We start from the raw sequence: 12,857 nt of genomic DNA, 5'->3' as shown, positions 1-12,857 counted from the left end.
ATTATTAGAGTAACAATAATACAACTTTTGTTTGCTCCCTGTATATAAATTATTCTCGATTTTTCTAGTCTTTTGTAGAAAAGTTTAGTAATGGTGTAGCAACTTGGCTATATCTGGCTGTGACTGTTGCTTTTGTGTTAGCTTTTTGCCAATTTTTTTCATTCTTAACACGCAGTAATTTCTAAACCTAAATATTTGTATATATTATGTCATTTTCATTTAAGAGATGCTTTTAAAATAATCTGGGATAAGGAGTCAGAAGCATTGTTTTTATAGTTTAATACTTCAACAACTTGTATTACATTTATGGTGTGCCGGATAATTAGACTTGTTGGAAGTTTTCAATAAAAATTGTTAACAGAAAAGTGCCTTATTTATTTTTTACCTACTGTCTCCTAGTTACTGATAACTATTTTGATTTCCGTTCGACAAGTTTCTTGAAAGTTAAGAGTGAGCTTTTTCAAAATAGTATCAACATATATATTTTGGTATCTTGGGAACGTACAAAAAGTCGATATTTTATAAAATTTTACAAAACGTATGTCTATTATGTTCATGTTGAATAAATGAATCATTTTTTTGTAAGCAAGCAAGTATGTTTGAAATGTACAGCATTAAAGACCTATATTAGGCACGCGTAAATGCGGATTTTACGAAACCGTTTTTTCTGTAATACGCTTTTTCAAGTTTGTTCAAAAGTTGCATGGTATGAACTTGTTTTGCTCTGTTTTAAAAAATATCTATGTTGATACATATTTCTAAAAAATATGTTGATACATATTTTTCAGAAATATGTATCAACATAGATATTTTTTGAGTACTAGAATTATGGAAATTGAATTTTCCATGGATTTTTTGATGTAAAATTTTATTTATTATGAATTTGATTGTTGTTAAAATTTTCTTTTTTTTGGACATCAAGTATATATCGAAGGAATGCTGGTTCATTTTTCTAATATATTCTCTCACCTTTAATTAACTTTTTTCTTACTACCTGCCAAATTTCATTGAAAAAAAAGGCATACTCAGACACTTTAAAACTCTACTCCAATTAGGTAAAGTTTTGTTGTTGTTTGGACATCAAGTATACATCGAAGGAATGCTGATTCATTTTTCTGATATATTCTCTCACCCTTAATAACCTTTTTTTCTTACTACCTACCAAACTTCATTGAAAAAAAAGCATACTCAGACACCTTAACATTATACTCTAATTAGATAACTTTTTAAGCTTCAATAATGCGATACACTCGCAGTGAGGAGGGGTCGAGTGTACGAGTAATAACAATAATGATGTTGGATATAGGTTATCTAATTGTACTAAATAGTTGTAATATAGTTAGCAATTTTAATGTCATTATATTACCCATTATTTAAATGTATTATTTTTTATTTATAATAATTAAACTTTTTTTTTCTGCTATCATGGGGCCAAAAAGAAAGTTTGTGTTTTATAGTGAATGCAAAAAGTATTTAACTGCTAATTTTGAATTGTCGCAAATAGGCATTGACTCTAATACAGAGTGTAATACAGTTTGTAGAAATAGACATATTTTTTTATTATTTACAAAAAATAGTGATTCGTTTCTAGAAACATGTAAAAATCAGATTAGAAGTCTCATATTTTAATCATTAAATTGGTCTAGAAATTATAACAGGGCTAAGGACATTAGGCGTTTTTTTGAATTTTGCAATAACCTTTTTTAAGCCATATATCGAGTTTGCCTAATATTGTATTATCATCAGGCTTCTCAGATGTTTCATGTATCAATATGAATGTTTTATCTCCTTTAACTAGTTTAACATCAACATCTGCAGGTTATAGCGAATAAGACGTAATGAAAAGCATAAGTTAAGGCAACTCAAAACTAAGCATAATCCTGCTGCTTTTTACAAGTAACAGGGTAATTGCTAGTTTGGAGAATTATTTGCTCCAGATTAAGGAGGAAAGAGATGTAGTTATGCCAGAAGATGAAAAAACATATTTATTAGAAATAAGAATAATAATTTATAATATGTTGTTGTGTAATATAACCAACAGGTAACATTCCATATCTTATGAGCAAAATAGGGTATTATATGGGTGTTATTTTTAATAATATTCCTCATTGAAGTACTGTTGAGCAAAGAGCTCGTGAACTTGGCAGTATTTCAGATTTGCAAGCAGCAGAGTAGGCTATGCATAATAATAATCCTATTCTTGGGTTTGATGCTACAACACGAGAAAGTGTCCACATTAGATCAGTTACCAGGAGGAACAGCATTTGATTATGAAAGTCAAATATGCACTTCAATTGATTATATGGCATTTGTTTATTCAGATTTTTACCAAAGTAGCTTGATGAATGTCATGACTCGATTATTGAAAATATATCTAACACAATGTCAGACAGAGTTGCAGTCAACCATCTTACTATAAGCAAAGTTTGTGGAACCTGGGGCAAAAATTTGAATAAGCTGAACTGCCATTTGCACCCTTTTGACACAATTGCAGTTTCATGTCGTTCAGCATTAAAGTCTCTTGAGTGTGAGAGTTGTTAGTTATTTGGAAATGATTGTATGGCAGTTAAAATTGTTTTAGCCATGATTAATATGAGGTTTATAGACGTCAAAGGTGATCCAAAAAAATTTGTAAATTTTTTAGATAAAAACGATCTACTACAAAGTTTTATTCCTAGATATCGTGGAAATCAGCTTCATATTCTTTTTCATAATTGTTTCATTTTTATGAACCATTACAGTGAGTTTAAACATTTCCTCATTGTTGGAACAGTAAAATGTAAAAGTTTGCAAGCAATTCTAAGAGGGGCATTTTGTAATAAAGCTGCCATAAAAGAAATATGTGTGCTTGCATTGTTTGGAAAACTTCCTACTGAGCCTTGAACGAAAAAGTTTTATGTATTAGCTGAGGATGCAACTTTTGATCATGTTTCTGGTAGTTAGTGAAAAAAAGTTTTGCTAATAATTACAAATAGTAAATCTAATCCAGCTGCTCAGTTTTGTAGAAGAACAGATTTTTTTGGGAATACTCTTGCCCCTAACATTTTAAAATCAGTATATGCTCCATTGCTAACCACTAACACTCGTATAAGCTTCATTGATAAACAGCTTAAAAAAATGACTTCTGCGTGTCTTGATGCTGTGCAAGTTGTCTTGAAGCGACAATATAAAAGGTATTTCTCACTTTCTATTACACTAAAGACACTCTAGACACTAAAAAAGGTAAGAGGCGCAAAAGGGAGGAACTTGGTAGATATATCTTAATGATGTTGTAAATTTGTTTTTTTAAATGGTTTTTTACTTAATGAACACTATTTTTTATAATTTTTATTAAACTTATTTCATATTAAAAATTTAAAAAATTAAATTTACCAGCTTCATCCACGTCATCACTGCAATCTGGCACCCAGAGTGAAAACCAAGACCTCCTTGGTAAGTTTTTTGCTGTGTTTTAATTTTTGTTTTTCATTTTAATTCACTCATTTAATATTTTTGTTTTAAATATAGACTTGTCTAGGAATGATTTCTTGGTTTGGTGCCAAAGCCACCCTGGGCCTAAATCAAAAGGGCCTTCCGCATATGGGCCTGATGATGGAAGAGGGATGGCAGAGGATTCAGAAATGTAGTTATTAACAACTATAAATATACTTATTAATAAGTTTATATAGATTCTTTTAGCTGAATCTATATACACTTATTGATAGGTGTATGTATAGTGTGTATGTATATATTTATTAAGTTGATACTTGTATATAATCTTTTTGTATATTAATTTTTGTATATTAATTTTTGTATATAGTTGAGTTTGACTTTTTTTATGAAAAATTTGTGTTTTATATAAATACTATTTATTATTCCAAAAAAATAATATTTAAGTTTTAACCCACCCTACCCAATGTGTGAGAGGTGTAGAGCTTCCGAATAATACCCTCTTGCACCCTTTTCATGCATTTATCCCTAAAACCTTTCTTTCTTTTGATACTAAATTGCATGCATTTTTATATGAAAATACTAAGTAATAATCTTGATATTGGGTCAGAGGGTGTGACCGAAGCCAAAAGGACTTCTAGTCTATCAACCTAAAGTATCGAAATCATATTTGATGGTACCCTGTTAGAATATATTAAAAAATACAAATAAAAATTATGAATTTCAATTAAATGATAATATTTTCTTTTTAAAAATCTACATTTGTCGATATAATATATATATATATATATATATATATATATATATATATATATATATATATATATATATATATATATATATATATATATATATATATATATATATAATGCCCTTTGTTAGACCTATCTTTTGATACCAAGTTTTATGTATTTCGATAAGAATTGACCCAGTTATGACGTTTTAAGTTTCTTCAAGAAGTCCAAAAATCAATATCAAGAAGTCCAAATATCAAAAATTCTGTACTCAAAATGCCATTACTTTTTGTAGAATTGTTCATTTTTGATAATTTTTTCGTCTTTAAAATACTGAATTAAGAACCTTTCTAAAGATATAAAACAATCTAGTGTTTGATTAATTTAAAAATTTCATGTCACGTACCTATGTGTTTCTAATTTCGCAAAATTATACGCTATTTAAACACCTGACATTCATTTTACATATGAACACTTTTGATTCAGGAAAATACTTTGAACAAGATATTTGATAGCTTTACAAGTGTCTATGTAAACTACAGAATGCCTTTTGCAATAAAGCATTTTACTAAGCACTCATAGATATAATTTTATCTATAGGTGAGGTTCGTCGACAGCATCTTTACTTGTGGAGTTTTTATTGATTTGCAGAAAGCATTTGATACTGTAGATCGTGGAAATTTGTTATTAAAGCTATCTGGAGAATTGCTCACACGTTGTTTAAATCATATCGCTTTAACCATTTTCGATTAGTTCTTATATCCAATTTTTCTTGGCTGTTTTATATATTTAAGTTTTATTTTCCAATCATAAAAGTCCACACACAAAAAAAAGCTGCTGCTTTAATTAATAAAAGATGAATTTCAGAATGATTTTTATTTATTGATGAGTTTGAAATTTATTTTTATAATCAAAATTCCAGTAAAAAAATATTTATAATTGTGATTGCAAAATAAAACTTGATTTCCCAATGAATAAAAAATGCTTATTAAAAAAAGTTATTTACAAATGAGTTGCTTCCTTCCAAAACAACCCTGATAAACAGTATGTTGTCTTAACTGAGGGTTAATGGAGAAATATTATGCCAACCACAAGCAACATTTTTAACATAAAAAAAAAAAAAATACTCAAAAGGGACAATGCTACAAAAATTTATTTTGACAGTATAGCGTATCTTTTAAAAAGCTATAAAAACGAATGACTGAACTAATATTATCCTTTTTCTAAAAAAAATTCTTTTTACAATTAATTTTTGCAAATATACTGTCGTTAATGTAACTTTTTCTTTACTGAAAAATACAAAATTAAAAAAAATAACTACAAAAATTTATAACATTTTCTGAAAATTTTTTTTTAATTTGAATTTTATAAATTTAGACTGCGTATATGGCCAGTACCGGCTTCGAACCGCGGACTTCAATAGGCCTGAACCAATTTTCAACTTTTTAAATTTGTAACTCTTAACAATTTCTTAAACTTTTTATGTTTGTAACTATTAACAGTGGATTTAGAACTGCAGGTATAAGTAGGTATAAGAACTGCAGGTATAAGTAGGTATAAGAACTGCAGGTATAAGTAGGTATAAGAACTGCAGGTATAAGTAGGTATAAGTAGGTATAAGAACTGCAGGTATAAGTAGGTATAAGAACTGCAGGTATAAGAACTGCAGGTATAAGTAGGTATAAGAACTGCAGGTATAAGTAGGTATAGGAACTGCAGGTATAAAAACTGCAGGTATAAGTAGGTATAAAAACTGCAGGTATAAGTAGGTATAAGAACCGCAGGTATAAGTAGGTATAAGAACCGCAGGTATAAGTAGGTATAAGAACTGCAGGTATAAGTAGGTATAAGAACTGCAGGTATAAATAGGTATAATAACTGCAGGTATAAGTAGGAAAATGTATTTGAGTTTTAAAAAGAAAAAGGAAAATTAGGAACTGATAAAAAAAGCCAACACTCTTTTTTCTTTCTAGTAACTTCTGGTTTACCTTAAAGTTCTATCTTTTGTCCTGTTTTGTTTTATTATCTACTTCTATGATCTTGCTGACATCTATACATCTATATTGGCTTAATTTTCAAACGACTCAACTTTATACTTCTGTCTTTACAAAATGTCTTCTTATTTTGATTGGATTGAACAGGAAGTCGATCTTGAATCTTGAAAAAATAATTATAAATTATTTTTTTGCATTCAAAGTATGGTTTCAGCATTTGTATAAGATAGTGAATGACGTAAATAGTTTACTATGTTTCCCTCGAGTGAGTTGTTCAGAAGAACAACTTGTTGTTTGTACGTTAGTTCATGCGAAAGAATAGAAAACTTTTTTTGTTTTTCCCCAGTGTTCTAGTAGGCATTTATCACCACTTGAATTGCGAGGTACCCATTTCCTTATCGATGTAATTTTTAATGCAATTTCATTACACAATTTTGTTGGGAAAGTTTACGCTTTTTAGATTCTTTTTTTAAAACTTGATTAAACATAGCATTAAGTAAATTTGTTGGTAAGTTTTCAATGTTGTTGTCATTTATAGAATTTACATAAGGAGTGGCTTTGCTTTTTTAAAAATTAACTTAGATTTCAATAAGGTTTTGTACAAATAAAAGCTTGTCTTCAGTGTGCATAGCGACTTTAAACCTTTGGTGTAAGTATGTTTAAATAAATAGCATACCATTTGCTAAATCATACCGTGCATGCAGATCATATATCTTAAAAAACTAAATATTCTATTTAGTTTTTTAAGATATATGATCTGCATCACAGTGACGGATTTAATATTTTTTGGTGTTTGAGTTAGCTAACTTCCAGACATGGAGCAAACTCCAAACATTTGTATGTTTATACTTATGTCAAATAATGATGTTTAGCAAGAAATTGAAATAATTAGAGGCTGGAAACAAAAAAAACCCTTAAATTTCATCGTCTCTCCCACCCCAACGTGAGGAACAACAAGTTGATAAAAAATTTTTATACTATTCTCAACTTGACTTATATTCGTCGATAACATTTAAGTTTCATAGTTTTCTCTAACCCTTCCGTTCCCCCTCAATTTTGGGGAGTAGGGGTTTACAAATTTAATATGGTCATAATTTTTGAACGCTAAAACTGATATTATGAAGCTTAAAATTTATTGATAAATAAAAATCTAGTTGAGATTAGTAAAAAAAATATTTAATTAACTTGTTGCCCCTCACATTTGGGGTGGAGGAGGAGATGAAATTTAAGGTTTTTTTTTTTCTTAACCTCCAGATCTTAAACACAAAAAAATTCTGGGTTCCTCACTGCCGCATCGATATCTTCAAAATTAACCGCAGATAAACCACGTTTACTATTATTTAATAGGTGGTGATTTAATAGATAGTTATAAAATCTATTGTGCATTATGCGCTCTAATATTTTTGAAATACGTGGTATAATAGAAATTAGTCTGTAGTTAGAAGCAAATGAGTTATCCCCTTTTTTAAATACAGGAACAATTTTTGTTAGTTTTAGCTGGTCAGGGAATACCAGAAAGATTTCAGATATGCAAAAGGGGTTATTTAATTACATTATAGAACTTTTTATTTAAATTTTCTGCAATATCTATCGCCTTATAGGCAACAGTGCTACAGTATCATTTTTATCTGTTTTTAAGCGTTTTTGAAAAATTAAAAAACAAGTCAAAGAAAACTTTTACTCCAATCTGCTTGAAAATTCTATAAAAATGATAGAAAAAATGGAATATAATAAAGGATATAAACTGGAAAAAAGAAACTAAACAAAACACTGTTTTACCAAATCGGTTTCAAACAAAAATGAGCAAAAATGTTTTTGACAGAGACAAAATTGCTATTATCTTTAATGAATTCTTTATAAACATTGTTAAAATGTTATTTATAAACATTGTTAAAATGCCCTTTGTTAGACCTATCTTTTGATACCAAGTTTTATGTATTTCGATAAGAATTGACCCAGTTATGACGTTTTAAGTTTCTTCAAGAAGTCCAAAAATCAATATCAAGAAGTCCAAATATCAAAAATTCTGTACTCAAAATGCCATTACTTTTTGTAGAATTGTTCATTTTTGATAATTTTTTCGTCTTTAAAATACTGAATTAAGAACCTTTCTAATGATATAAAACAATCTAGTGTTTGATTAATTTAAAAATTTCATGTCACGTACCTATGTGTTTCTAATTTCGCAAAATTATACGCTATTTAAACACCTGACATTCATTTTACATATGAACACTTTTGATTCAGGAAAATACTTTGAACAAGATATTTGATAGCTTTACAAGTGTCTATGTAAACTACAGAATGCCTTTTGCAAAAAAGCATTTTACTAAGCACTCATAGATATAATTTTATCTTTTGGTGAGGTTCGTCGACAGCATCTTTACTTGTGGAGTTTTTATTGATTTGCAGAAAGCATTTGATACTGTAGATCGTGGAAATTTGTTATTAAAGCTATCTGGAGAATTGCTCACTTGTTGTTTAAATCATATCGCTTTAACCATTTTCGATTAGTTCTTATATCCAATTTTTCTTGGCTGTTTTATATATTTAAGTTTTATTTTCCAATCATAAAAGTCCACACACAAAAAAAAGCTGCTGCTTTAATTAATAAAAGATGAATTTCAGAATGATTTTTATTTATTGATGAGTTTGAAATTTATTTTTATAATCAAAATTCCAGTAAAAAAATACTTATAATTGTGATTGCAAAATAAAACTTGATTTCCCAATGAATAAAAAATGCTTATTAAAAAAAGTTATTTACAAATGAGTTGCTTCCTTCCAAAACAACCCTGATAAACAGTATGTTGTCTTAACTGAGGGTTAATGGAGAAATATTATGCCAACCACAAACAATATTTTTAACATAAAAAAAAAAAAAAAAATACTCAAAAGGGACAATGCTACAAAAATTTATTTTGACAGTATAGCGTATCTTTTAAAAAGCTATAAAAACGAATGACTGAACTAATATTATCCTTTTTCTAAAAAAAATTCTTTTTACAATTAATTTTTGCAAATATACTGTCGTTAATGTAACTTTTTCTTTACTGAAAAATACAAAATTAAAAAAAATAACTACAAAAATTTATAACATTTTCTGAAAATTTTTTTTTAATTTGAATTTTATAAATTTAGACTGCGTATATGGCCAGTACCGGCTTCGAACCGCGGACTTCAATAGGCCTGAACCAATTTTCAACTTTTTAAATTTGTAACTCTTAACAATTTCTTAAACTTTTTATGTTTGTAACTATTAACAGTGGATTTAGAACTGCAGGTATAAGTAGGTATAAGAACTGCAGGTATAAGTAGGTATAAGAACTGCAGGTATAAGTAGGTATAAGAACTGCAGGTATAAGTAGGTATAAGTAGGTATAAGAACTGCAGGTATAAGTAGGTATAAGAACTGCAGGTATAAGAACTGCAGGTATAAGTAGGTATAAGAACTGCAGGTATAAGTAGATATAAGAACTGCAGGTATAAGTAGGAAAATGTATTTGAGTTTTAAAAAGAAAAAAAAAAAATAGGAACTGATAAAAAAAAGCCAACACTGTTTTTTCTTTTTAGTAACTTCTGGTTTACCTTAAAGTTCTATCTTTTGTCCTGTTTTTTTTTATTATCTACTTCTATGATCTTGCTGACATCTATACATCTATATTGGCTTAATTTGCAAACGACTCAACTTTATACTTCTGTCTTTACAAAAAGTCTTCTCACTTCTGATTCCAAATTCTACCTTTGTAAATCTCTTATTCATCTCTGTATGTAATACTCTTGTCATACTTTGTCTGGTTCTTTTAATATTGCTATTTTTATTTAGAGAAGGTTTAAAATCGCAAAGTAAACGTAGTTGGACCTGCTTTATCTGCCAAGTTTTAGCCACTCTTCTATCGCCAATAAATTGAATCTAATTCTTCTTCATACAACTACTAATATATTATGCTCGTTTCTCAAATGAGCTATAATTCTACTTCTATTGATGAAAACTCGTTTTTGCTTGACTCGTCATTCACCAAAGTTACATCATTTTACTTTATCTGCTAAGCATTCTCTAAAAACATTTATTCGTCTAGCTTTTTTCTACGCACTTGAAATTTTCGGAACTCTTTCCTATTTTCATGTTTTCCTGACTCTTACAATCTACAATTTTTCAAGTCTTCTGTCAATCGTTTCTTTTTAACTCTATTCTTTGTTTTTTATTAATTCCAAACTTAGTGGGTGTTGCTTGTAACTTTATGTGAGTCAATTAGAATTTAAAAAAGTTTCCCTATGTTGAATCTTTGGTATAACTTCCTAATGCGCTATACGTTTATAAAATTAACTAAATTTGTTTATAAAATTATCGTTTTTAAAATTATCAAAATTTGTTTTTAATGCTAATATGTAAATTTAGGCTTATCTCTTCTTAAAGATGTAGCGAATAATTGAGGAATATGATGATTTAAAATATTATATTAAAAAACATAACTCTCACGTTTCTATATTTCACATTGCGGCCATTATCTTTATAACAAACTAATATTCAAAAATGCCACAATCATAAAATTAGACAAATCGAATTTTTGTTTAAATTTTCTCAAAATATTTGTCTGTTTTTGATTATCTCATAGTTTATTATATGAGATTTTAATGTTAATGCTACCATGAGGCGTTTTAAAATTGAAATCATTTGTAAATTATGTATCACATCTAAAATAAAGCGGTTTCTTGGTGACAAGACCATATCGATAGCATTATGCACAGAAGTGTTAAGTGCCACAGATGTAATTTTACAGGGGAGCATTTTGAAAGTTTAACATTTAACTATTGTTTTATTTATGAATTTAAAGAATCAGTTAATACATTATCATAATCACTGATTCATCATTTATGTATAAAAAAACTTGAAAACTTTCTAGCATCTGTATTTGAGATAGAAATATGATAAAATATACCTACATTTTAGTACTTACCACATTTTGCATCTTTATAAATGTACTTAACACAAATGTGTCCTTACAAGTTGTGGACACACATTTAATTACTATGTTTTTTTAATATTCTGTTATACTGAAAGGTAGATTAGAACTAAGTATTTATGTACGTAAAATATAAAAACATTTTTATATAATAAAACAAAATTATTAATTAAATTTATATCAATTAATCAGGGCATATCTTCATCTGAATTGCAACTTGTTCCTCTGAATGTTGAAAGCATAGAATTGTAGAAATATTTATATTTCTCCGGTATAACACCAGTACAGATTAATGACTCTAAATCTTTCTATTTTTTTTTCTCGCTAATTTGAAGCAGGCGTGGATATGCCTCTTTTAATAAAATTTTATTCCAATTCTTCACCTGTCAACAAAAAATTATATTTATTACTTTATTAAGCTGAACATTGTAATTTAATAAATTTAATATTAATACCTGAGCATTCCTCTTCTTGTTAACATCATTATCAAAGAATTGCTCATCCAATGAATTATATTTGTATTGGATTATGTAGGGTTTTTCTTTTTCAAAACGCAGCCACTTTATTTGTAACCAATTGATGGTTTCGCCAATTTTATTTTTGGTTGCGTTGTGCCTAATGTTTTTTGTAAGCTCCTTAAGGTAATAAAAGTCGTTATGATGAAGTGCTTGCATGCTGTAAGGTTTGGGTTAATACGTGCCGTGGATATCAGCAGAGCCCATTTTCTCGTGGTATATATTTTCTTATGTTTCCTTGCCCTCCCCAAAGTTGAATGCATTGCATTTACTTCTAAATAGAAATGGCCGGATTCCATATATTTCAAATCTATTATATTTAGATTATTTATTTTATTCACACCATATAACATGGGAGCTGACACATGCTTGTTACGATTTTGCCCACCGCATATGTCTGAAAACGAAGCAACATGATTGACTGTTGTGGGTAACAAAGATAAATGAGCCTATTTCAATGCTCCCTTTTTGACCATTACATTCATCTCATAGATATCAAAATTCATTTTTTGATGGATTTTCAAATATTGTAAAATTGTACGCATTCAGCATTCTCTAGTAATATATTTCCGAATCCCCAAAATACGGAATAGTTAGTATACTCTGCAGGTCAAACGTTACAACTTTTAAAAGATGAGTCTGCAGACGACCTATTTTTGTCGTCCCCTTTCATTTTTACAGAGTTGCGTTCTCTCGTTTTATGTTGCTGCCAGTCATCTTCTGAAGCTGTTTTATTTACTACCAAATTATACACCTTACATTTCACACATTGGTCTTTCTTCGGAACATAAAAACATAGTTGTGGATCATAAGAATAAAATACTTTTTTTGTATACATAAAAGGAAACAGGAATTGAATCTTGTCGCCCTAGATAAAGACGGTGCATTTTGCTAATGTTTAAATCAGATACCAAATATATACTGCTGGATTCCCTCCTGCAACAATGCAACTCCATTCTGGGGAATGAATCAATATGAGCCTTGACTTTGAATATTGTGTTGTCGTTGGTGTATTATGAGGTTTAAGATCAATTCTTTCATCACATCCACTGCAGTTTCCTGTTTCAGAGAAAGTTTTTGCAATGTCTTCTACTACTCGATGGCTTAATGAAAATGTGCCACAGAAGAATTTCAAGCAGACTCTTTTCAATTCACCACTAACAGTCTTTAAATAATACTGTTTCGATATTGCCTTTTCTCTTTTAAGCATCAGTACGCCGA

General features: G+C 28.8%; 1 long non-coding RNA gene across 1 annotated transcript; it reads left to right on the top strand.

The window, feature by feature from the left end:
• Positions 1-716: 716 nt before the first annotated feature.
• LOC136088477 (uncharacterized) lies at positions 717-3,825 on the top strand. The gene is made up of 2 exons (XR_010642199.1): positions 717-3,432; positions 3,508-3,825. It is a non-coding gene; the product is annotated as an uncharacterized LOC136088477 (long non-coding RNA).
• The last annotated feature ends 9,032 nt before the right edge of the window (positions 3,826-12,857 follow it).

The sequence above is a fragment of the Hydra vulgaris genome, chromosome 12 (assembly GCF_038396675.1).
Source record: "Hydra vulgaris chromosome 12, alternate assembly HydraT2T_AEP".
NCBI lineage: Eukaryota > Metazoa > Cnidaria > Hydrozoa > Anthoathecata > Hydridae > Hydra > Hydra vulgaris.
The sequence above is the reverse complement of the archived record's forward strand: the minus strand, read 5'-3'. Positions and strand labels throughout refer to the sequence as shown.